General features: G+C 41.4%; 1 protein-coding gene across 5 annotated transcripts in view; it reads left to right on the forward strand.

Annotated features, from left to right (window-relative positions):
* The window catches only part of CYRIB (CYFIP related Rac1 interactor B), a 98,532-nt gene that overhangs the window by 21,755 nt on the left and 50,507 nt on the right, over positions 1–26,270 (forward strand). The gene's annotated exons all lie outside the window — the stretch shown is intronic.

Genomic DNA, 26,270 nt, shown 5'->3' on the forward strand with positions numbered 1-26,270 from the left:
TGATGCTGGGGCTGTAGTGCCAGGTAGGGTTAAGGTGAATTAAGGAGCTGTGACAGGAGGGTGTTGTTTCTAACCTGTTCATTTAAATAGCTGATAAAATCAAATTGTAATTGGATTTTGTTTCTTTGCTGTGCTGTTCAAGAATAAGGACTTGTGCAACTCAGTTCTGTTTTGTTACTTTCTGTTTTACTGGTATTGAAGCTTATGTGGTAGTAAAATATAAGGAACCTCTGCCCAGAAACATTTCAGATACCAAAGAAACCAAGAGACTGTTATGAAGGTTTTTGAATTGCTTCTGAATGTTTCTGTTCCATTGCATCTGTGTCCTGGTTCCAAATGTCAGGGGCAGTGTGACAGCTGTCCTTCTGCTGTGATACTGGAGTCTTACTGTCATATCCAGCCTGTCACTCTGGATAGTGTAGTATAGGAATACAAGTGTTGAATAGCATATATGTTAATTCTAGGGCCAGTAGAACGTTTTCTAGATTGATCTAATAATCTGTGTTCCCCCTTATTACTGTTTCTATGGCTAAAAACTGCGAAGTCTCTTTTGCTCAGAGTTCCCCCCCTCTGACACAAATGGTTTTCTTTTTTTGTGCTCTGACTGCATGGACTTAAAATACAGCTTGAAGTAAACTGGCATTTTCTGTAGTAGGTTATGGCAGCATTGGATAGAAGACATTTTAGTCACTGTACTGAGGTAACTGTGGTCAAGTTTGGAATGTGAATCTAAATTTAGAAGGTTCCACCTGGCAAATATGTTTGTTTAGCAAGGTGCGTTGGTTTGCAAAATATCTTCAGTTCGTTGAGACAACTCTAACAGCAAAATCCTGAACCACATGAATAAGACATGGCCGTTTTGGGAAGTAGGAATGGGTTCTCTTTGGTGTACAGAGTATTCGGTTGCTGAAACAGAAGCTTTCAGTAGAAGATAAGGGGTTTTATCCAAGTCACACTGTCAGATTTCTTATTGTATGTGTTAGCTGTCAGAGAGTAGGGGCTATAGAAAGAAGTGATTCAGAATCTGGTTTAAAATACCCCTGCCAAGCACTGTGGTTGCATGAAAGTAAGGAATAAGTTTGATCCCATCTGTTATACAACTTCCATTTGTCATCAGGTGCTCTAGATTTTCTTCATTGTTTACAGTTTAGCTGGGGCCACCTGAGGAGGGGGATTACTGAAGAGATTTGCTTTTGGAATTGAGATTGCCTTTTGGAATTCTCTGCCTTTTCATCTGAAATCCCTCTTGTGGGAACTTTAGAAACGTGATGTTCTTGCACACAGAACTGTCCTGTTCTCTTATCTGGGTTCTATGGGAATCTTAATGTCTGTATAGAAAAAGGAAGCAGTTTTGTTGTGTCTTTCAGTAGTTGTATATCTTAGCAAAATAATTGCTTTTGAAATTGATTGAATGCAATTGGTAAAATAGTTTAGGGACAGTTACATGGGAAACTTTAGGTGTCTGTCACAAAGCTTCTAATGGTGCTTTCTAGACACTTGGAATTAATCCTGTAAAGAGACAGAAGGGTGGGGAATATTTGTCTTGCTGCTTACTGAATTATTGAGTGATATGGCAACAGAAATTGGCTCTGTCATTTGGAAAAGCATATGTAGGGGCCACTTTGGGTTTCTGTAGCTGCTTAGGCATGGTAAACATAAATGGTTTTATTCTCCCTGTGTATCTGGGAGAATAAAGAATAAAGATACAGAAACAGCCTGCAGTACCCTTGCTGCCTTTTCTTTTTTGTTGCTGCCTGCCAGCTGGGGGCATAGATGGAACTAATGCATACCCTGTAGCAGAGACAGGCAAAATGAAAGCTTACGTGCAAGAAGTCAGATCTGTTTTTTAAGCAGTCAGGTTTATGTGTGTGTTGTTTTGTTTGTGTTTTTTAATTGAAGAAATAATATTCGTAGTGTAGATCAGGGTTATCACCTTTGGCCTTCCTAAAAGCTTGCTCTCTTATAGTTACACCAAGAGTTTTAATCATTGGTACAGATAGACTTGAGAAGAATGTCTCCTGTCTATTAAGGTAATGTTAATGACCCTGAAGTATATTATAAATCAATTTTATGAGAACTGCTCCTTGTAAAAATGTTTGAAAACGCATCTTCAAAGCTGAAATATTTTGTGTTGTCAAATTACATCTCATGGGCTCTCAGCTGTAAGCAAATGTGCTGCAGGCGAAGTATGCAGCCCAAGTGAACGCATGTGTGTTGAACCCATGCAGGGTTTGAAGGCATTGCCCACTTCTATGCTTACACCAGGAAGCAGTGTCATTCCAGTAGTCATTTTGGTCCAGCTGAATCCCTCCAGGTCTATCCATATGGTTGATATGTGATGAAGGCAAGGGGACTGGGGATATGGGGGAAGCTGTGCCTGGACTGGAAGGAGTTAGGTGCTGGGGAACATGAAGCCTCAGTACTGCTTCCTGGCTGTGGCACCTGAAATCCATGCACCAGTCAGGCAGGGTGAGGTTTATTCCACATAGTTTTCCAGCTGTATTTGGTGGCCAGTTGTAGGCACCTTTTGACTTTGTTCACTTTTGACTCCTGTTCACTTGCGCATGCGGAGATTTAAATTTTGAAATAAATGGAGGATTTTCTTATGTACCTTATAAATGTTCCCTTAAAATTAATCTATGGACCTGTAAACTCAGGTGTATTAGTTTTTTTTTATTTTCCATGTGATTGTGGAAAATCTACCTAATGTGGAGAAGTCTGCTTCTCCATGTGTGTGAACATGGGAGCTTATTTGATTGCCTTTCATGTCAGGATCTCTTAAAATTCACCTCAGTTTCCCCACTTCTGTTATTCAGGAATGTTCTTTGGAGTGCCACAAGTCGGCTGTTGCAGCTGGCAGAGTGTTTAAAACTGTCTCAAATTTGCTGAGAGACATAGGCTCTGTTACATAGGCACTGTTTGACGTTTGCAGTTCCAGTGCTTACTGGAGAGATGTGCATTGCAATTATATAAACAGCAGAGCCTAACAGAAACCAACAACAATGAGCAGTTTTTGAACTGACTAGGTAAAGCTGAAAGTATTTTTATGTACAGCGTTTTCTTCAGTGTTCCTCATCTTCTGTGCTTTTAATGGCATTCTCCATTTTCAAAATGGCATTTTGTTGTCTGGGTCACATGAAAGCGTGATGCACAGACAACACCTTTGCTGTGGAAACAGTGAAACTAGTTACAGACAAAGCATATTGAGAGGTGTAAGTAAAACAGTGCATGCTTTTTGCCTTTCATTTGTGAGAGTTTGCTTTTTGATAGTTGTAGATGTGAGATAAAGTTTGACAATGTCCTTCTCAGTGAGTGTGGCTTATAAACTCGTATCTGTTGTTATGACCCTTGTCATCTGGCTATACAGCCATCTTTATTAGCTGTTCCTACTGAGTCAGTTGGTCTTAGTGAAATGTTTGGTAATTTACCTCTGGTTAACTCTGGAAATATTAATACTGCTCATGACAATGATTTGTAAAAGGATTTGTTGTACCAGACCTAATGTTTTGGAGTGTCCTTTAACACGACTTTATCAGCACCTAGAAAAAGGGGGTTTATGTTTTGAGAACCTCGACAAGGATTGGCTCATTGGTGGTTGCAAATATGTTATTTGCCTTATTTGCACTAACCTGAAGTTCCGGTATTGCATTTGAGGAGTTACGTATGACTGACCCAGCCCAGCATCCTTTTTTACTACACAAAAATCATTGTGAGACTATAGGGGGAACTGGGGACTAAATAGTTCTGAAACAGAGATTGTACAGAAGTCCAATCTCCATGTCTATAAAACTAGTTTCCTTTAATAATGTATGTAAGGATTCATTTTTATTCTTCTGCTCAGTGCAAATGCTCTATGATTTGTGGGCTTGTTTTTTAAGTGTTTGGCTGATTCTCTGGCTTTTACCTACAGCACTTGGGATTCCCAGGTGGTCCCTGTGCAAATAGTGTAATTAGGTCTGGGACAGCTTAGCTTGTGAAGAGTGAGTGTGTTCAGGTTGGTGTGGCTGTAGCTACAGAAATAGCTCTCCTTGCAAAACAGGCCTTCGTCTGCCACCCACACCAAAACCTAAAGCTTGATCCTGTAGGCAGTTAATACGTTTGTCTGGAAGCTGATTCCCATCAGCAAATGCTTTACCTGAATCAATGACTACCAGGCAAAAAGAGTTTTCAATGGGTAATCACTTTCTATATAAGAAAGCCCAGCAGAACACTGGCCTAGATACATTTTTAAAAGCACTTTTTTCTTCAAACTGCAGGGCTTTAACCGTTCCCCAGTAGCAGGAGGCTGCTCTGTGAGCAGATTCTATTTAACTGGCATGGTTCAAAAGACTCTTAAATTCAGCCATGAGGCAATTCTGGTTCTCCTTTAGTAGCAGATGATTAAATTAAATGGAGTGTTAGCATGAGTAACTTTTTCTCGTGTGCCGTACAAGGTAATAGATGAGTTCTAGGAGCCCGAGTTGTAAATTAGCTGACTGGAAAGCCCTGTTTCTGTGACGAGTGGCTCTAGCAGTTGTATAACTTCAAAAGTTGGGTCTAATTGTGTATTCTTCCAGTCAGGTGTGGCACTGGGTGATGGCTAGGTCTCCCTTTTTATTACAGCAGTCTTGAGGGTAGCATCCTCACAGGCAAAGGGAGCTCTTGTCTTTTTGTGTTGGACAACAAAGGGGTTTGTTTCAGCTTCTGATGTACAAATTAATTTGACCTTTTTACTGGAAAAGTAGTAGTTTTTTTGAATTCTAGCACTGCTACTCTGACAAGCTGTAAGAATTAATAAGGAATGGATTCATAGCTCCTATTTTTATAAACAAAACCTTCCTGTTTAATGTCCCTGAAAGTGAAACTTCTCAGGCAAAGCACATTCTGGGCATGAAAAGCCAGTTCTCTTCTTTCTGTTACATTTGCACCTTTTATGTGCTGAGACATATGGTTATTTGAAGCTGTTCACTCTTAATGTGGAAGTGAAATATGTAACCGCTGGACTTGACAAGGCTTAATCTCAAATATAAAATTGCTGACCTTTTATCTAAATGAAGATCAGAGAGACAAGGCAGAGCCTTACATAAGGATTGCTTATGGGTAGTAGTTAATTGAGTTAAGAGTTTAGATTTCCTGCTTGCGTGTAGAAGTCTCATGTGGGGAGACAGGGATTTATCAGCTGATCAGGCAGTTGAATTGTGTTGATAGTTTTGACTTTTTTGCTCTGTGTACTCTTGAGAAGATTACTTCCTGCTTGCTCCCATGTGCAGCTGACTAAAGTCATATCCTTCTGAATGCTTACTAGTACTTTAAGTGCTTAAACTGTTCCTTCCTTTACATCTTCGAGTTCAGAGCTGAATTGATTTCTTAGCAGTAGTAACAGAACAACGTGACCTAGTTGATATGTCCAGGCTTGAAGTTTGGAGGATGATCTCACAAGAACTTCAAGTAGGCTAACAAAAACTGAATTATTTTCTTATCTTTTCTGAAGTTTCTGGTTTTAGCATTGTTCAAGTTTGTGATGGAGAAACTCTTCCTGTAACTATGGCTTCTTAATAAACATGAGGCAAAATTTTGTTCCCAGTGGGGAAGTTGCTTTAGGTGAGCCTGGCAGTAAGTCTAGTAAATGGCAGTGGAGGAGGCTGGTGATTAGGACCTAATACTTGAAGCAAATAATGTTATATAATATTGATGTTAATATGGTGTCAGGTTTTCAAAGGAATTTCAGTCAGACTACTTCAGTAGGTGCCAAAAGTGAGGTTTGGAAGCAGATGTTGCAACTGGAGTCTTAAAATCTTTTGACAGCTCTTCAAATGGTCCTAGTGTGGCTCAGCTTTACAGCAGAGTGGGTGTTTTCAGGGCTTATGCCTCTTGCTTTGCTTTGTTCCCTCTCCCTAGTCCAGGATGGACCTCAGTCTGACCCCATTTACAGTCCTGTGAAAACTCATGCTCTAATACCCATGTAGCCAGCCAGGAAGCATGGGCGAAGAAATGTCTTTGATGACTGAGGTGAGGAGCGATGGCAGTTAACTGAACAGCAGCTTACTCTGTGCTGAAAGCAGAGAAGTATATTAACTAGAATCCGAGACCAAGTTGGGGAGAAAAGTTGTTCAAAAACTAGCAGAGAAGTTGGTCTGGGAGCTTGTTGGCTGTGTGCAGAGTATCAGTCAGGTACTGAGGGAGTGTGTGGGTATGATGTTGCTTCTCACCCAGCATCTTGGGGACAGCAAGGGAAATGAGGACTTGCTGGATAAAGAAAATGCATGAAAGGGAATTGATGGGGAGAAGGCTGAACAGGAGAAGTAAGACCAGGAGCTGGGATTTTGTTATGAAGGCAGATAGGTCTGTTGGGTAAGGAACTTGGGATGTTAAAAGCAGAGTGAGGAAAAACTGTAAAGAAGGGACTGCAGTGAAATAAATCATACTGAGTTTTGTCCATTGCCATTAGTAACCATTGTGTCTTCACCACTTTAACTTAATACATATCTCCAAGTGGTGGAAATTGGTATTGTGAGCAAGTGGTTCTGATTGTGGTGATGTGCCAGGTAGCTATGAGGATGAGCTGTTCAGGCTCATCTCCTAGTTAAGAGTTTATACGTGAGCTTTCTTGGTAGGCTGCAAAACAGTGTTCAAAAGTAAAGAAACTGCAGAAAGCAAGCAGCCTTGAATACATAATTGTGTGCCAGTTCTTCCATTAAGACCCTTGCTTTATCCCCACGATGAAGTGGCTGGTGCTGGTGAGTGAACAAGTGCTCAATAGTTCTTCTTTGCTTAGTACCCTACTGTGCTCTTGCTACATTGCTGCAGAGATGCAATGAATTTCCTCTTAGACAGTCTGATGCTGCTCTCTCTACAGTTACTTATTATCAGAATAGTCTAGTGAGATGAGGAAGTGGTTTGTTTCCTATTTCACATGAGGACCAAAGGCACAAAGAAGAGAAGTTCAGCTGGTTTTGCGTGGTTCGAAATGACTGGAACCTGAGTCTTTTTAGACTAGTTTACATATTGCAGCCACATCTCCATTGAACTTGCTAGTTTTCTCTTCCTGTGATTCCATTCTAACACTGTAGTCTGACTTCACAGTTATGTTCACTCTCAGTCTCTTTGGACTTCTAGCTGCTGTAACCATACTGGAGAACATGGCAGTGCTCAAGGTCATTCTGTTGATCGTAGCAGCAGCATGTGGCCATTTATTTTTGTCAAAAAGGCAAAGTTATTTCTAGTTTCTTCTTGTATGAATCTCTTTCCTTTTCAGAGAAACGAGGAAAGATTAATTCAGGCATTGTGTGCCTCTCCTGAACTCATATTCTGGTGTTAGTAGTGCCTGCAAACTGTTGCTCTTGATGCAGATGGATGCATTCCTTAGCTGTGCTGCAGTCACACAGCTTTAGGGACAAACTGCTACTGGTTTTAAAAATATTCTTTTTAGAGTTTAAATGTTATGGAAAAATTGAAGTGCTGCAACTTTATTAACAGAACTGTGGGCAATGAATTCCTTTCTTGCAGTTATGGTGAAAGGAGGAGGAATGAGCTGATTTTTATATTTCAGTTGGGGGTCTCTGTTGTCCACATAGCTCTGCTTAGCTGTTTAATTTGACAGATAGTTCTGGGCTGCTCCAGCCACTGGAAGGGAGGAACCAGAAGCTCTTTCTGTTCTGTAGAGCCTTGTGGCTTCTCAAGTTTCTCTTTAGAAGCAAAAACGTATTAACCAATATAAGTAGAAAGCTGTTGTTTCTCTGCTGTTAAAAGGAGGGGTAAAAAGTCTTTAGAGAAATACTATGAATGAGGCTTATGTTGGTTAGAAAACTGCACAGTATATAAAAAAAGAAAGAAGTCTACTCCTGGGTAAAGAAAAGAACAGCCTCTGCTGATGGAGCTGTGTTTTTTTGCCTTTCCTTGCCAGGCCTACTGTGTTGGCTTATGTTCAGTTAATATTTGGCTGATCAGCTTTGCAGCTAGCAGGACTAGGAACGCTTTTGCTGTAGATTAAGTTTGGTGAAAACTTGCTTTCTCTCGAAAGTGTTGCATTCAGTGGTAGTAAATCTCTTTTTGGGTCTTAAGGTAGAGATTTTTCTCCCCTGTTGGGGAGGGGAGTAATAACAGGAGTGCTTTTGAGCTGAGGAGTCAATCTGTACTCTAGATCTCTTAGGGTGCAACTGGCTTCTGATGTGATACTGCGTCCATGACAAACAGTGTTCAAACGAGAGGTACTTTCATGTGGAAAAGGCCCCCTAAACAAAGATCTTAAACAATAAGAGCCTCAGGTGCTGTTTTCTGGCATTACGCTGGCTTTTTGTGTGTTTAGTTCTGTGATGTGTCAGCTCTGCCCACCTTTACCTCTGTGGGTGGATTTATGCAACTGAAGTATCTTCAGTTCAAGTAAGAATTATAGTGACACTTCATAAAAGAACGTGAAGTGCAACATGCTGAAGCACAGCTACGTGTGGGTGAGTCAGGAGGGAGCTGGGAGTAGCAACACCAAAAAAGAAGGAAGTACAGTCATGATAAAACTTTGCTTAAAAAGGAAGAAAGAAAAGAAAACAAAACACCCCCCCCAAAAAGAACCCAAACCCAACCATCTGTTTTGAGAGGATGGGAATGCAGTAAGGTGATGTAGTTTGTATCTGATAGTTACTCTCTGTGTGTTGGTTCTTAGTGTTTGTATGTCTGTAAACGTGTAGCCATATACTTGCATGTGTGTCCCCACACTGTTCAGTGTTGTTTCCTGTGTTATATCTCAATTAGGGCAGTTTGTATCCCAAGGAAATTTGAGCTGATATAGAACCCACATTCATTTTTTAGGCAACTAATATTTTAATTTCCGGCCAAAATACTTCAGTGATTTTTTCAGCCTCTGTTTTGGTACCACTGATATGGACTTTGCTTCTGCTCCTATTATATCTGTTGAGGGCAGAACCTCTCTGCTGGTGGACAAGCATCAGGGCATGCTCTGTGCTGCTGACAGTTGTCAGGATATAATAAATACCGCAATACAGTTCAGTTTTCACAGTGTGTTGGCTTTACAGCACTGCCAGTGTGATTCAGTGCTGCTTAATTTTGTGTTGTTGATGTATATGCATTAGTTTCAGAAAAAGAACCCAAATCACTTACTAACTTCAAGTAATTTGTGTTTAGCTTCCACAATTCTATAGCTTTTAACTTCCTCAGAGAACATGTCGTCTTTGGTCTTAATATCTTTGCATATCAAAAAATGAATTTGAAAGCCAAATGCTGTCTTTAAAATGAAAAGCACAATTGTTGTGCTTAGAACTGGTCTGCTTCCTGGTTCTGAATCAGAGTGTTAGAAAAAAACCGACTACATGTATTTACTTTAGTCCTGGTAAAATGCTGTTCTTGGCAAAAGGGTTGGGTGTTTCATTTTTATTGTGTTGTAAATGAGCACAGATCTGAATTAACTGTTCTAGATACTTCCTAATAACATAATCATAAGAAAAACAAGCTGTTTTATGTTGATACTTCAGCATATCTTTTGTTTCCAAGGGCTGTGTTCAGTCTTAATTTGAGCTGGTGTTACAACTCAGCTTTCGAAGTTCAGTGAAATAAAAAATGAAGACAGTGAGTGTAGCCCTTCTTAGGTATGTCTGACTAGTCGTCTTAATATCTTATACCCTAATTCTTTAGAGTGTTTGTGCTCTCACATAGTGTTTTGTTCTATCTAAACCCGGTTTATTTAAGGTATTTTCTTTCCCTTGCCCTAGGGGATCCTGAGTACGGATTTACCACACTTCATTTGCTGCCCTTTGCTGAAGGAGGGCACCTCATAAAATTATTTTCTCTCTTACCAGCCGGTTATTGTGTGTAACATCATCTCTTCCTTACTCCTGTCAGCTGCGTTCTGCTTCATAAACTGCTGAGGTTGCTGTTAACAGGATGGGCTGTGAATGCTGCAGTACAAGTAACTGGAAGGGTTCATGCTCTTGGGTTGTGTCTGATCAGATAGTTTCACTCTTACTGCTCTGTCCTTTCTGATCCTCTTTTATTTTTAGCATTTATGTAGAACTTCTTGCTCATACTTCAGGAAATACCTGACATAGATCACATTCTTCTTGTTATCTTTTGTTTTTACCAACCATACTTTTCTCTCCTTTATTCTCTCCTGAATGCTCTTAAACCCAAGATGTTTAGAGTAACTGTTATTAGGAGCATCTAATTCAGTAGTGCAATAGCTCTGGTTATTATCCCAGTACTGCGTGGTAGCATCATTAATACTTGTAATCATCTCTACAAAGTTGAGGCTACAGCTGCCTGAAAAGGAAATTGTTTGAGTTTTATCTCTGAACTTTCATTTTTTATTTCCCCTGTCCCTCCTCCTGCCTGAGCATGTCCAGGGATCATGAGAGGATGCTCATTAGGGGCCGTGTTTTAGTTCTGAATGTGAGGCTAGAAGTCCAGGCAGGTTTCATTTGAACTGTGCTTTAGAACTGGGGATTGTTTGTTGAACAGGACATGGGTTTTTCTTTTCCTTCCTTTATGCTGTGGTTCTCAGGGTTTCTCAGGTCTTGTAATTGGGGCAGACTTTGTGCCTGTGGTAGTTTGGTTTTCTGACAAACACTTCTTTTAGGTCTGAGTGAAGTTTACAGTGCAGAAACAAACCTTTATTCTTTGCAAAGAGCCATGAGCAGTATTCCCATCCTTTCTGAAAGTCCTTCCAGAAAAAGGAGGGAATTCTCACTTCTGCAGCAAAGCTGATCTTTAAGGTCAATACTTCATGCTTTTCTGGTATGATTTGAGAGAAATAGGAAATTCACTGTCTCCTTTTTTGTTAACTAGGATAAGTACTGTTCATCATAGGCTGCAGATAATACCTCTTGAAAGATGCAACTCATTTGTCAATGTCTGTTACTACCTGAGGCTTTATAATGGCATACATTTCTTAGAATCATAGGTTTGGGTTGGAAGGGACCTTAAAGCTCATCCAGTTCCAACCTACTGTCTCATCAGGGATAACTTCCACTAGACCAGGTTGCTCCAAGCCCCGTCCAACCTGGCCTTGAACACTGCCAGGGATGGGGTTAGGGTTAGGCACAGCTTCTCCCAGCAACCTCAGTACCCTCACAGGGAGGAATTTCTTCCTTATACCTAATCTAAATCTCCCTTCTGTCAGTTTAAAGTTACTCCCTTTGTCCTACCCCTACATGCCCTATGTAAAAAGTTCTTCTCCAGCTTGATTGTAGTCCACTCTTAGATACTGGAAGCTGCTCTAAGGTCTCCCCAGAGCCTTTTCCAGGCTGAACAACCCCAACTTTCTCAGCCTGTTTCCATGAGAGGTGTTGCTGCCCTTCGATCGTTTTACTTACATGGGAGTAATTCTGAAGATCTGGCCAGGCTTTTGTTGAAAAGGTGATAATATTTGCTTGGACGTGTGTATTCCTTCCCCCTGCCACCCCTTCTTCCTCTTTTGTAGGTTAATTATGAAAAGAAAGCCTTTTGGGGAAGTTTACTGACACAGGAGCCATGTCTTCAGAAACTCTAGTGATTAGTTCCTCCTTTGCTGTAGCACCTCACCAGATAGTTGGCTCTGTGTGTGCTTTGCAAAATGGCAAGTATTTAATCTTTAAATCGAACTAGTTTGGTCATGGTCTTTAAATATGCTGCATTGTTGTTTTAAAAGCTAACTAGGCTTTGAAGACATGAGGTTGGAAAATATCTCTGAAAGCTACAGCACCAATACTGTCCGATGCTGAATGAGACTTGCACCTTTTGTAACTGAGTTACATGTGTTATCTAAACTTGTCTTTATAGAAAACCACAGTACAGATCAAGATTGGAAGAGTATTTCAGGGTCTTTAGCCTATCCAGAGCAGAGAGGATGGAAATGTGTTGTCTATTTGCCTGGTAACAGAGGATCGGTTCTGGCTGCTTATCATATTCATAAGAAAATGATTACATTTGCATTTGTATCATTGCCCAGCTTCTGACTCACTGGAAGGTGTGGATAGTAATGCGTAATGTAATGCATAGAAACATACTATTTGGAATATACCAGTATAAAACCCTTGTATTTAAACAGATGATATTAAATACTACATGATATGTTTGTTTCAGAACCTGATAAATAAAGCATTCAGTTGAAAGCTGCACTGACAAAAACCATACCAGCAGATCTGGGATGTTATTTCTTTGTCTCTGAGGTGCTCTAATCCCAATTGCTGAATTGTTCAGATCATACAAGTGTGTAAGGTAGATTTAAAGAGGTCCATCCATTTCAGTGTGATGAAATGAACTGCAGTAGTATATAGCATAAATAGAAGTAGCTATCGAAAGCTTGAGCTTGTTTCCAGTGAGGAGTTGTGCTTGTCCCAGCCTGTGTGCTGGTTGGGCTCTGCAAGACAGACTTGGGAAACTGGTCCAGATTTCAAACAAACCACTTCTGGGGTTAGAGTCGTTCTAACCAGGGAACTTACCCACATTAACCCAATGCTGTTCGTGTTGGTAGAGGAAATAAGGCAAGAACTGTTTCTTCTGCTGGCAGTTATGGCTTAAAATATAAGAAGATAAAAGCTTTTGTTTGAAGTGCTAGAGAAACCAAAGAAAACAAATTCAGATCTTAATTTTATACTGAACTTGCCCTTTAGAAAGGCATTGTTTTGAAAGGCAGTTGAACTTCGTGCTTTCTCCTGTATGTGAGGGTGGTTTTGTTTTGGTTTTAATACATTAATTTCAAGGAATTTCTTTGCACTAATTCACTTCACAAAAATGATAAAGCATTTCATGTATCTCTGAAATAATTTGATGAAGTTGCCTGACTATGAGGATTTTGCTTCTAATAGGAGAAAAGGTGTGCAGTTCTGCAGAAAATGAGCCAGAGAATTGCACTCTGGCCTGTCTGTGCTCTTGAATGTGAGGACTCACCATTAAAGATCTTTCTTCTAACATGGTTTGTTAGCTTTCTAAAATCAGACTTAAGGATGTGACTCAACCTTGCAGAAGGAAGGAAACATGAGATGTAGGCTGTTCTCTTGTGAACTTAGAGCAAACCTTTGCAAGAGGGCTCGCTGGTGTTGCTGTACAGCTGCTGTGCTCTGCATGGAAAATGGGGAGGGCACATCTGTGTGAGTGTTCTTGGCTTTATGGAAAAGACCTTGTGGTTAATGACATCTTGCATGTAAGTAAAACAAAAAGGCAACCTACCCCCTTATTTACATATTTTTCAATCCAAAGAAGTGTGAAGTCCCATTCTTTTCTCCCCTTCATTTCTTAGCATGTGGGAACAAAGTGCTGTGTATCCTTGCTGGATACATGAGATGAGAGTTTGAGATGGTGGATTTGGATTTGCTGGCATGGGTGTGCAAACAAGTGAGGTGTGGACAGGAGAATGATAGTGTTGCTAGTTCTCCATTGTCATACATCATTTTGTCATTTATAGGTCTGAGTGTGACAGTTCCTGTCATCTGTTGATCCAAAATGAGTTTGTGCTCAGTACAAATTTAGAAGCCAAAGTGGTGAGCATCAATATTAAGCTTCTTGATTTATGGTAGGCTTTTTTGTCTAAAAGTAACATACTAGTTAAGGAATAGAATATGCAGCACTTAAGCATTTTTTTTCTATTATTCTGTTTATTATAGAGTTAGTACTGAATAGGCCTTTCATAGTCATAGGAATGAAATCTTCTTCATGGCAATACTATAAGGGTAGGATTTTTTCCCCAGGCTTGGCTATGGACAGTATATTGAGTTAGTTTTGTAACAAGCAAAACATCAGTTACAACAAACCTAAACAAAGTCTACTCCCAAATCACAACTGGTAGTCACTGTGAGCCAGGGGAGAGGCTTGAGGCACAATGCATACAGGTCTCCAGGTACTCACTGCACTGAGGATAGTGGAAATTCCCTGCACTTTGGGGATAGGAGCAAAAGGTCATAATGTGATTGAGACATGTGGCTGATGGCTGATGCAGGACTTCTGCACTATGTACTTACTGTTGTGCTGCCTGATAAATCTACAGTTTGAGTCACAGGGCAAGCAAAGAAGGAGGAGACCTTCAGGAAATAAGGTACAGGAGGAGTACAGGTGGCAAAAGATGGACTTTGTTAAAGGTGCAGCCTTGTTGGCTTGATATCAGATGAATGATGTGTTCAGGTGCCACTCTCAAAGTGTGCAGTCACCCAGGGCACTGAGCTGTAGCAAGGGATTAAAGGAAAAACATGAAGATTCTGAAGAACTGCTTTGCTCTAATAAAGGCTAAAGAGTCAAAACCAACCAACCAACCAACCAAACCCCAACAAACTGTCTCTGCCCTTTCCATGTATTCATGGAGGGTGAATCTGCATAGATTCTGGGAAGTGTTTCACCTGGTTCCTTGGCTAGTATATGAATATACCTGCCTGCTTTCAGTTACCTCTGGCCATGGACCAAACTAATGTTTAAGGTGAATGAAAAATCTTAGAATATAAAGGTAGAATACTAACTTAAACATTTTAGGCCTTGGTTTTAAGTGAATTGAGAGGTTATGTAACAAAGGTATATGAAATAGAAGATACAGTGCAGTCTGTGAGAGCATGAATAACTCTTCTTCATGGCACCTGAAGTTGGCACTCAGTTATCAGGGAGTAAGTGTAAAATAAATGATACTTGCCCTGCCCCAATCCCCAGCTGGGCTCTAGTGCCTGCAGTCAGTGTTGGTTGAGAGTCTGAAGATGTGCATAGCTATTAAGTGTGCAGATATAACTTCCAGCTGGGAGCAGTCTCTGCTCTACCTTTGCAGTGGTCCTGAGGATATTTCCCTAAATACTCCCTGCTGGACTAAGGGAGCGCTCTTCTGGCTGTTCATTCCTGGATGAAGAGCACCCATTCAGTAAACGTGAGTGCAGTGGGTTATAGTCTACGTTCAATGTCAAAATTCTTTCACTTTTAAGGAGAAAGTTCAGGTTTTTTGTTTGTCCTTGATTTTAGCAAGTACAGAAACAAAAAGGATACATTCCAGGAAAAAAAGGCTTCTGTTAAAAAGATATTCAGCTTTAAGTAACACTTGTTTAAGTTTCATGTGTTTAAACATGAGTTTATAAGTCATGTAAAAATAAGAACATGTGTGTACTTCTTGGATCAGTGGTGAAAGTCTATGTATTTAAAATTAGTGGTAGTGCTGGTTGTAATATTGATTGTGAGGTTTTTTGACATCAGAAAACAAAAGGTGAAGGAAGCTGGTCTCTTTATCTCAATGGGTGCCACTAGGTATGTAATCTTGTAGCTTCAGAGCTGCTTCTGAAGTACTTCTAAATCAGGATCTAATGTTCTTCCTGTTGTCTGTTGTTTAAGATGCTAAATATTCATGTGTCACTGTTCTGTGTGTAAGGTGACCTTGTGAAGCTGCTTGATGTGGGGCTCTTGATCACCCCCCATCACTTACATACTTGAATCAGTCTAGCATTTGGCATCTCTTGCTCTGCAAATCTAAGTTTTGTGACTTGAATTAAGCTTCAGTTTGTCTTTTTTTTCCCCGCTCTGTGCAGCAGCAAAACCAGGTTAACCTGCTGAATGGAAAAGAAACAAGTTCTCTTTTTGTTTGTGTAAAGCTGGCAGTGCTAAAAGGGGGAAGAGAAGGGCAGGAAGAATATGCTTGTAGGTTAACAGCTTCTGTAGTTTCCAGAGAGCTGCACTTGAAATCATTGAGTGTTAAAACAGTCTTTAGTATGGAATTGTTAAATTCTGAATAATGATAGTGCTGAACTTATTTTGTAGTTACTTTTCTGTGCCAGGAGTATTTTTCTTCCTGAGACTAATGTAAAACTGACTTATCGATACTGGTCTGTCTGAAACTGAACTTGATGGGGTTTGCTGCTTGAAAGTAGGGTTTTCCTGCTAGTAGATGTAGCTCAGGTTAGTTTTCAGTTTCCTGTTTGTATTAAAATATTATATAAGCTAATTCTAAGTATTTTTATGCCTTTTTGCTGAAGTAAATAGCCTCTGTGTAATCTAGGGTGCTCTGTGTGTGTGTGAAAACCCAAGAGAAAAGGTGTCATAACCATTACAATGTAACATGTCCTCCCTACCTCCCCCAAAATACACCACCACTTCCTACTGCCCCCATCTCCATCTCATCCCTGCTGTGGGTTCAGTCCCCCTCCAACCTTAGTGCAGACTGCAGAAGCCCTGTACCTGCAGGGTGGGTTTGGAAAGGTGCTTTTCTACTTTTCATCCCTGCTTTTCTAGATTGCCAGGCTGGAGTGGTGGCAAGTTTGTCCCCATGTCCCACTACAGCTCCTGGGGTCCCATCCTGATAATGTTGAGTTGCTCTAGGCTGAGGATTGTGTTGGAGGTCTCAGGGATGCTGTAGTCAGGGCTGAGCAGCTCCTCAGCAGTGAGAGTGAGTTGATGTTGCGGGGCTCTGCTGGCACCACCAGGGTCCCCAGGTGTGGGGATGCTGCTGGGGCCATTCTGGCTGGGCAAGGGCCAATCTGATGGCATCTCCTTAGGCAGTGGAAGGTCACCTGCTGTGTCCCCAGCAACTTGGATATGGGTAGCAGAAGAATTGCTGCTGCCAGGGAGGGTGTTGCTGCCCCCACAGAGATTGTTATGTTGGAGAGGTTGAATTTTGCAGACTGCTGATCCATGTCCTGGTTCCCTAAGAAAGCAGTAGCAGCACTGGGTGGGCTGAGGGCATTGCTGTCCCCTGAAGGTTGAAGGTTGCAGAGTGTTGTGGTTGGAGCTGGGAGGTCCCAGGGACTGTCCAGGTTCTGCAGCCCTGGAGGCTCTGCACAGCAGCACTCGGCAGAGATGCAGCACTGAAGCCAAACATGGAGGAGGCCAGTGAAGTGAAGTTGGCAGTTATCCACTGGATACAGAAGCAGCTGCAATGAGCCATCTGCAGACCTGTGGGGGTGAGTGGGAGCTGTGCTGTGCTGAGGGACCCTCCATGGGCAACCACCAGCATCCCCTGGCTTTGTGCTAGGCACATGGGTGCTCCACATGGGGTGAGCTGCTGTGCTGTTGCAGACTGATTCACTTAGAGGGAGTAAAACAAGAGAAATATCCCAAGTATTTGGAAAGTTCTCCATAAGCTGTGTTTACTGGGCATGCATCACCCAGGTGGGGACAGGGCTGCTTACATAGGATTACTGAACCCTCATGCCAAAGACATTGGGGGACAGGGGATGCTGACAGTGCTGACCCGATGGGAGTGTGACCCCTGCAGGGAAGGACTGCTGCAGCCTGGTCAGTTAGTACAGGTTTGCTGAGCCTGGAAAGAGATGGGAGTGATGGCTGGTGCTGACCTCTGTTCCTGCCCCCAGAGTGTTCCCAGGCTGCAGGTGTCTGGTTGGACCTACCTTGGAGGTAGAAGGGTTTCAGGGCAGACAGAAGAAGGCTGGATGAGGCACTGCATCGGCTGCAGTGAGAGCTGCAGTGCTGGCAGTGCCATGTCTGTTGCATCCATTGACTCTTAAGGACTGGGGGGTTGTTGGTTTTGTTGTGTTTGGGGGTTTCCCAGGGGGGAATGTTGGAGCTTCCCATGTTCCACCCTGGCTCAAACAGCCTCCTAGTGCCTCATGGGGAAGGAAAAGGTTTAAAGGGGTCTGGGGTGCCTCTGGTCCCTGTAGGCAGATATCTGGGTGCTGTGGTTGCAAACACCTTTGACTGAAAGTCTTGATGAGTTCACAGAGCTTTGCTGTCATGTAGGGATAGAATAAGGGAATAGCTTTAAACTGAAAGAGGGTAGAAGCTCCTTACTGTGAAAGTGATGAGGCCCTGGTATAGGTTGCCCTGAGAAGCTATGGCTGCCCTGTCCTGGCAGTGTTCAAGGCCAGGTTTAATGGTGCCTGGAGCAGCCTGGTCTAGGGGAAGGTGTCCTTGCCCATGGCAGGGGGTTGGAATGAGATGAGCTTTAAGGTCCCTTCTAACCCAAACCATTCTGTGATCATTGGTGTTAGCTAGCCATGACCAGAGTGCTGGCATGGAGGAGTTTAGGCTGTTCATGAGGAATAGGTAGGGCAGACAAGGTGGACCTGTCACACTATGTGTGGGAGGTTTGATTGCCCAGCACTTTCAGTTAGTGATGTAGTTTAGAGCCTCTGAATTGAGAGGATGGAAGACACTGGAATTGTTTTAGATGTCTGCTACCAATCACCCAGCCAAGATGCTAGCACTGAGTTACTCTGTATGCAATTGGGAGAAATTTCTGGATTGGTAGCCCTTGTCCTTAAGGAAGATTTTAACTTCCCAGTCATCAACTGTGAGTATTGTACTCCTGTGACAAGCAGGTTGGGAGTGGTGTGGTTGACATGCCTGAGGGATGGATGCCATTGAGAGGTACCTGAACAAGTGCACCCATGTGAACTTCATGAGGCCAAGTGCAAGGTCCTGCACCAGGTTCAGGGTAAACCCTGGTATAAATTTAGATGGGGGAATGAAGGGGTTGAGAGCAGCCCTGAGGAGAAGGACTTTGGGGTACTGGTGAATGAAAGGCTCAACATGAGCTGGCAGTGTGCTCCCGCAGCCCAGAAACCAGCCATGTTCTGGACACATCAGAAGCAACATGACCTGTGATTCTTCCCCTCTGCTCTCATGAGGTGTACCTGGAGTACTGCTTCTAGCTCTAGGCTCCTCAGCACAGGAAAGGCTTGGACCTATTGAAGCAGGTCAAGAGGAAGGCCGTGAAAATAACCAGGGCTGGAGCACCTCGTCTATGAGGAAAGGCTGAGAGAGTTGAGGTTGTTCAGCCCAGTTCTCTCAGAGGTAGAGAAGAAGGCCCTGGGAACATAATGCAGGCTTCCAGTGCTTAAAGGGGCTTGTAAGAAAGGTGGGGACAAACTGTTTTCAGATGTTTTTCTCATCTGGTGATTTGTATTGGCTTTGTGTTACACATTTATGGTCTGAATTGCAGCTTTCCATGCTGTCCTGTTAACAAGTAGCAGTTCATTAGAATTGCAAGAACAATTTACAACAGGTTAATTTTTGGGCTTATGTTTTAATTACTTAATACAGCTTTTATTCTGCCAGGGGTGCATACTTGAACCTGCTCAAATGGCAACACAGCAATGAAATGAGCTTTTTTCCTAGCTAGAATTCGACTCACCCTCAGATGCTAAGTATACTTTCATGTATGTCATACATATTTCATATATACTTTCACAGCACATGTGATACTATGCTGCTAGTGAAAGTAACCTGGGAAACTGGACACACATAGGGTTGGCAGGTAGTGGAATATCCTAAAGATCCAAGATTTTGCTGCTCTACATTTCATGTTGAATCCCTATCAAGAACTTAAACAGCCTGTTCTTTCAGGTTCAGATTTGAGTCAAATTGACGTTGTGCTTCTGGTCCTTTCAGAAGTCTGTTCTGAATGTGACTTGTTTCTGTGCTGTGGTCATGATTTAAGACCTTGTTTTACTAACTTGTTGTCTCAAAGCAAACTTGAGATAAGTGCCAACCTCCCCAGAGCGTCTTGACAAACTGTACTGGTTGAAGATAACTGAGGGGTTTATCTTTGTAGTGACTTCATAGCCACACAGAAACCCAAACCAAAAACTAAACTGTATCTTAGTATAAAACATAAATTGTGTATGTAACTGAAACAGTAATTTGGCAGAAGGCCTTGTTAATGACTTTTTAGAACTTGAAAGAATTCTGCTTGCTGAGCAGCAGTTTTTGTGCATGTGTGTAAAGATGAGCAGGAAATGATTGCTCTTCCAACTGTACAGTGCATTATTGTGCCAGCTACTGTTAAAATGACTGTCATAGTGCTGGGGAAATGACAAATCTTGCACATTACACCAGATTCTTATTGCTGTTATCTCTGTTGTACACAACTTCTATCTCAGTATTTATTAAGCACCATTTGATTAGATCTGACTTTAAATGGCTGCATTTAAAGCTATCTCCTGAGAGTGGACAGCAGTTTTCTTCCCATGATCAAGCTGAAAGCTATGTTAAGTAGGAGTACAAAGCTCAGATATATGAAGCGTAGGGTGGAAGGTCTAAAACATAGAAACCAACCCCAAACATACTGATAATAAATCTCTGGTCTGTATAGAAGATAAGATGGGCTCACTGCAGGAGCATGGTGGTTATGGTGGCAAAACTTCTGAGTACTTACTGGTCTCAGTGTTGCTGCAGTCAGACAAATGGGAGAGAAATCTTTGTTTATTCTTAGGAGTTGTGTTAGTCATAGAATGGTTTGGGTTGGAAAGGACCTCAAGATCATCCAGTTCCAATGCCCCTGCCATGGGTAGGGATGCCTCACACTAGACCATGTCACCAAGGCTCTGTCCTGTCTGGTCTTGAACACTGTCAGGGATGGAGCATTTGCCACTTCTCGGGGCAGCCTGTTCCAGTGCCTCACCACCCTCATAGTAGAGAACTTTTTCCTTATACCTAACCTGAACTTCCCCTGTTTCTGTTTAAACCCATTACCCCTTGTCCTATTGCTACAGTCCCTGATGAAGAGTCTTCTCTCTGGCAGACCGCCTTCAGATATTGGAGGGCTGCTATGAGGTCTTCACACAGCTTCTCTTCTTCAGGCTGAACAGCCCCAACTTTCTCAGTCTGTCTTCATATGGGAAGAAGCAGGCAAAGTAAAACTGAAATCTGTTTGAGTACATAACAATAAAGTGATGACTGACTCATGCATTTTGTGTTGAGAGCTGTGTATTATTGTGATTGGAGGGACTCTGAAGCATGGCTATTTGTGTGGATGGTAAAGCCTTTAGAATAGAATAAGGTTGATGAAGAGTCACAGTTCTGGCTCTACCTTGTGAACATGAAAGTTGAGATCTTTTTTTTGTGGTTAGATGGAGGAAAGCTGCAAGTGTATATGGATAGGAACTTCTGCAAGTGCTGGACAGGCAGAACTGTGGTAACACACAGGTTGATCAAAGCTTGACTCCAGTAAAAAAATGCGACAGGCTCCTGCATAACCTGTAACTACAGATGCTTTATTGGAACCAGTTTCAGTTTTCATTTATGGCATGGCTCTAACTGTGTTCCTAGCACAACAGCCTTCCCCCTCTCCCACTTTTTATCACTTTGGGGGTTTCTTTTCAATTTCCTGCTCTTTCTGGCAGCTAACCTGTTTGTGTTGTACAGCAATAAAAGATGTGTCTTCCTGTCTCCCCTGAGAGAGAATGGGCACAGGTGATAAAGTGGTTAATATTACCTCCTGTCACTACCTCTGTCTGGTAGCTCTCCTAAGCTTAAATAAATCTGTACCTGTTCTTGTCAATGTTTAGAGCTCATTATGGTCATTTTCAGTTTTGGGATTTTAAGTCTGTGTATCTCAAGGCGTTCTTCTGACAGCATCAGGCTTGTAAAGAAGTAGCAATAATTCTTACTAAGCTGACTTTGCTAAACTGTTTCACTGACAAGTTACTCATGGGGGACCTGAGGGAGTTATGCTTGTAACTTGTCTTGTGAAATTCCAGCATCCTTCCTGCGTTTAAGTGCTTTCTAAGAGGAAAGAAAAAAGCTGGTAACTAAGGCCAACTGATCTTTCTTTTCTGGGGAGAAGAAATGGGCATTTTCAGGTCTGAGAAGAGATTTTTAAGCTAGGAACCACTTACTGTCTTGGAAATACCTTTTAAAGGATGTTCTTCTGTCAGAGCTATGAAGGCAAATGTTTTAAATAAGTTTGGAGATAAATATAATCCCTTGATCTTTGTCACAGGCAATCTCCAGTGTCAGTGTGAATTCAGAAGTGATGTGGGATTGATTGCCTTGATGCCTGCCTTTGAATTCCCTACATCTGTGCCAATTTGCTTAATATTAGTTTTGTGTGTACTTTAGGATTTATGGGAGATTCCCTTAACCCACAAGGAGGTATTTCATTCACCCTCTTTCTTTGTAGATGCTTGTTCATATGTGTACAACAAAATTGCTTTTACTGTTTGTATGCTGTTTTGCCACTGAAAGCATCCAGGAATGGCATTCTTTGATTTTTATGTCCTTTTTGCCATGGAAGGAACTAGCTATGAAGACTTCTCTGCCAATAAAGAATACTTTTCGTCATTCCTTTGTGAGTAGAGCCATATAGAGATAGAGTGAATTAGAACTAGAAGTACACTGTTCTAGACTGATGAAACAGATATTAGACCTTGCTTAATTCCTCTTTCAGTCAAATAACAGTGGTAGGCTGAAAGCCTGCCTGAACTTAACCTTAACATGGCTGTATAATGTAATGTTTTGAGTACTTTTGAATTAAGACATTTATAAGAACAAGGCTGGTAGCTGCAGATACTTCTTCATTCTCCCCAGCAATTCAGGTAAGTCCAAAGTTGCTTTCATGTTTGAGTAATCAGCCTATGGATTTGCTTCTATATGCAGAGTTTCTCCTAGAACACTGTTATTTTGGCCTGATATCTTGTCCTCAAATAATTGTAGGACACTTTATTATGTCTTTCCTAACGAAGCTGAGCATCTGGAACTGCTTGTCCTCTGCCTTCAGAAATGGAAAAAATATATCTATAGATGTTGTCAGGTTTTGGTTTTTCTAACTTACAATAGTGTCTGTTTTGGTCTCTGAGCATCTATTTTGTAAATAGGGAAAAGTAGACTTGCTTAGAATTTTGGAAAGCAGAAATGAAATCTTAAAGGTCACCCTGCAGAAGTGTTCATTTTCCCTGAAGTTATCCACTTCTGGCATACAGGCCAGAAATAAGTTCTTGTTCTTCAGCACAGGGCTAAAGGCGAAGGAAAAGGTGGAAAGCTGGGAATTTTCATGCTGTGATTGGTGTTTGTAGCTGTGACTTTGGATGGTGTTGCAACACTTCACTGATCTGAATCTTTCTGATACCAGTGGTTGCACATCAGAGAAGCCTGTTGAGGGCAGGTAAACATGCAGTGGAATTCACTGCCCACGTTCAAGATTATCAACAATGACACAGATAATACCACTTACTAGAAACATTGTGAATTCTTAACCTTTCAAAGTAGTGTACTGTTAAGAAAACTTCTAGGGAGCTCTGATTTCTGACGAAATGCACTGATAAATTCTGCTCCAAACATTAAACTATGATGTTCTATTGTAAGACACATTTCTGACTGTCAGCTTGTGAAAGGCATTGATGTAGCTGGGTGAAATGTAATTTCTGTGTGAAGGTAAGAGGGGGTTGTTCAAGGTTCTCTGCTGCACTTACTTTTTAACATTAGAAATACCTAAAATGGTGTAAGTTGTGAAATGCATAACCCATATTTAAGCATTTTATTTCCTTACTTGGACACACAACTGAACTTGGATATGCATGAATTTGATAACATGAAATATTAATTCACTTTAAACCTAAAATTCACTAAAATTTTAGAGATGCTGCTCTTTTGTGTGTGAGAGGAGCATTTTGGGAGTCCAGGATACTCCAGGATACAGTGACTCTATTTGAAGCCTTTTTTGACAACAGAAGCACTTATCCATCAGTGTCCTGGCCTCTCTCTCTCCCTTTATGTCCCTGTCTGGACTTATGTACACTTTTCCTTTTTGCCTTGTATGTCTTTCGGACCTCCATGTCGTTCTGTGTAAGCATGACTTAATTCTGCTTGAATTTGGGTTCTGGGGAATGATCTCTTTGCTATTCAGTAGCTCTCACCAGTGACACAGACTTTTTGAAGGAAGTGAAGTAAGTGTTTTGCCATGCGCCTTAGAGTATTGGCTTAGGACAGAAATCAGACAGCTGCAGTTAGGATGAGGTTGAGAGTCACTGCCCTTAGGTAGTAGCTTTTATTGCTTAGTAGAAAAGTTATAGCTATGGTTTCTGAGATAAATCTGTTTCAGTGGCTTGGCAGTACCCTGATATACCTTTTTTGGACTGATGATCCTTGACATAAGTGATTACTGAAGCAGTGCTTTCCTATTTCAACAGAATGCTCAGGGGCACAAAGTAAATGTCTGTAAAATACTGTTTGATAATCCTTGTGATAGTGTGTGTTGGGGGGGGAAGGGTGGCAAGGAAGAAATTGCTTCCTTACAGTTTAATTTCTTATCGTGTATTGTTTTTTGTAGTGCTGTGTGTGTGCTCAGAAGCAGTGTATGAGGCTCAAGAAACTGCCTTACAAATATGGGGTTCTTCCCAACTAACATGTATCAGTTCTTGTCAATGTCCCTTCATGTTTGGTATCCTCATCCAGTATCAGTAGGATGTGAGGCCACTTGGGGCAAGCACTTTATGCCTGAACTTACAGGTTTTGAAGCCACTTCTTGTGGGAATGGTGCAGGTTTCAAAGTTGGCAAAAAAAGTGCAGCTGCTGCTGTCTTCTGCTATCCATTAGGAATATGACATGGAGCCCACAGTCAGAGGATACCACCTTTCTGAAAGAGCCTTCTTTCCCCACCTACTTTATTGAGAAAACTGTTTCTCCACATTCTCATGAACTGCTTGATAACTGCTCTGTCACTGTAGGTGTTCTCTGTCATGTCACAAGTGTGGTGTTTGTGATCTTGGGGAACACTGTCTGACTGACAAACCAAGAAGCTGGTTGGACTTTTTCGGGGTGCTTTATTTTTCAGCCTCTTGTTATATGAGATAAATAGAATTTGCTGATCCTGTTAATGCTTTTGAGTATGCTCTGCATCATCAAGACCACAAATTTATCTTTGAGTTGAAGGTTTCCCTGTGGGAGCAGATTTTTTTTTCTGTAGATCTTATTTAAATACCCCTACTAAAATGCCAGTGGTAATCTTAAACTCATTTTTCATCTTTGTAAGTTGTCTTAACACGAGGTCAGTATTGTTCTTTAGCAAGTGCATTCTAACTGCAAGACATTTTATGACACTTGTATATAATCCAACAATAACCAGATGAAACTTGAGCATTTTGGGGCAGAGGGATTGTTGGGTTTGTGTTTAACTCAAGCATGTTGTGTTTAGCGTGTGCATCTTCCCCTTTAAAAAGGTGTTTATTTGTAATCTCTGTGAAAGGGTGACTTGATCAGCAGTTTGGAACACCTGTATGAGTTTTTGATTCAAAATAGTCTAGAAAGATTGTATGGGCAGAACTGTAATTCATATATTGAAGTACCATTACTGTTTGTTATGTCCAGACTGAACTGTCTCAGGTGATTAGTTACCTTCTTACTATTTGTAAGGCCGAAGAAGCTGAAGTTTTCATCAGTAAAACAGTAAGTTCCATTATTTTTCGGGTTGATGCATGGGAGTTTAATGTCTTTGCCAGATACTGCATCCCTATCTGCTTTTTGGAGTCTGTACTGCTCAGCAACTTTTGTTTGTAATGGGAAGTAGCAATGTTTGTAATGTGAAGCAGAGGTTTCAGAGGTATTCTGCATGTGTGCTTCATTCACCCAGTATATCCTCACTGACAGGCTTGGGGGTCACTAAACTCCCTCTTCTATGCTTAGTTCCTTCACAGTCCATCCTCCCCAGCCTTTGCTGGTAAGAATTCAAACCAGACACGAGTCTGAAGTCCTGCTGTGGTTAGTGCTGTGTGTTTTGCCTTGTTGCAGATGATGAAGTGAGGTGCAGCAGTGTTCATTACCTGGCAGCAAATAGGAAGTCTGTAGTTAAAAACAGGGATCAAATACGTCTTTCTCCAATTACTGCAACATTAGGCGAGTAACTCCTAATAAAACATGTTTCTAAGATAGAAGCAAAGTTAGTAATGCCCTGTGGAACTCCTTCAGTTTCTCTGCAGTGATGCATTGACTGAAAGTATATCCAAGTGAAAATCTTTTATTCTTTCAGATCTACCAGATCTCAGTCATTGGGGGTTTTCATACTATTTTGGCTGATATTAGCTTAAAAATACAGATAACTGAATTTCCCCAAAAATGTGGGAGGTGGAGGCTCAGAGCCCAAACACCCATTTCTAGATTTGAGTGATAAGACATTGAATCAGTTAATATTTGTCTTGCCATTAAGTCTTTGAAAGCCAGGTTAATTTTTACATGGAAGAGAAGAAAAAAACTGAAAACCTCGTGGTGAGCCAGAAGGGTTTTGCAGTGTTCTCTAGGAAGCTGGTTTGCCTGTTTTAGTATGTTTTCTGTGATGCTTATGACAGTACCATAAGGCAAAAGTGATTTTCTAGTTTAGCCACAGTGACAAGCTACTCTTTCTTAATGAGATTTATCCTCGTAAGTCTCTGCTTCCTCTGCCTTGTTTTTGTTGTATTCCAGTATGCAGAGAATATTGGCAAATGTCTGTTGTATCGGGAAATTCCTGTTATATAGGAGATTCTGCTGTAAGAACACCCGTAAATTATCCAGTGTTTTTGGCAGTGTCTTTGTCCCATGAGATGTCCCTGATAAACTGTGGAAGTTCGTGAATGGCAATGCAAATAATTCCATAGTAGGTAATGTTTGTTCTAGCCCATATCAGGCATGACAGGCCTCAAACT

The sequence above is a fragment of the Melopsittacus undulatus genome, chromosome 1, assembly GCF_012275295.1.
Source record: "Melopsittacus undulatus isolate bMelUnd1 chromosome 1, bMelUnd1.mat.Z, whole genome shotgun sequence".
Lineage (NCBI taxonomy): Eukaryota > Metazoa > Chordata > Aves > Psittaciformes > Psittaculidae > Melopsittacus > Melopsittacus undulatus.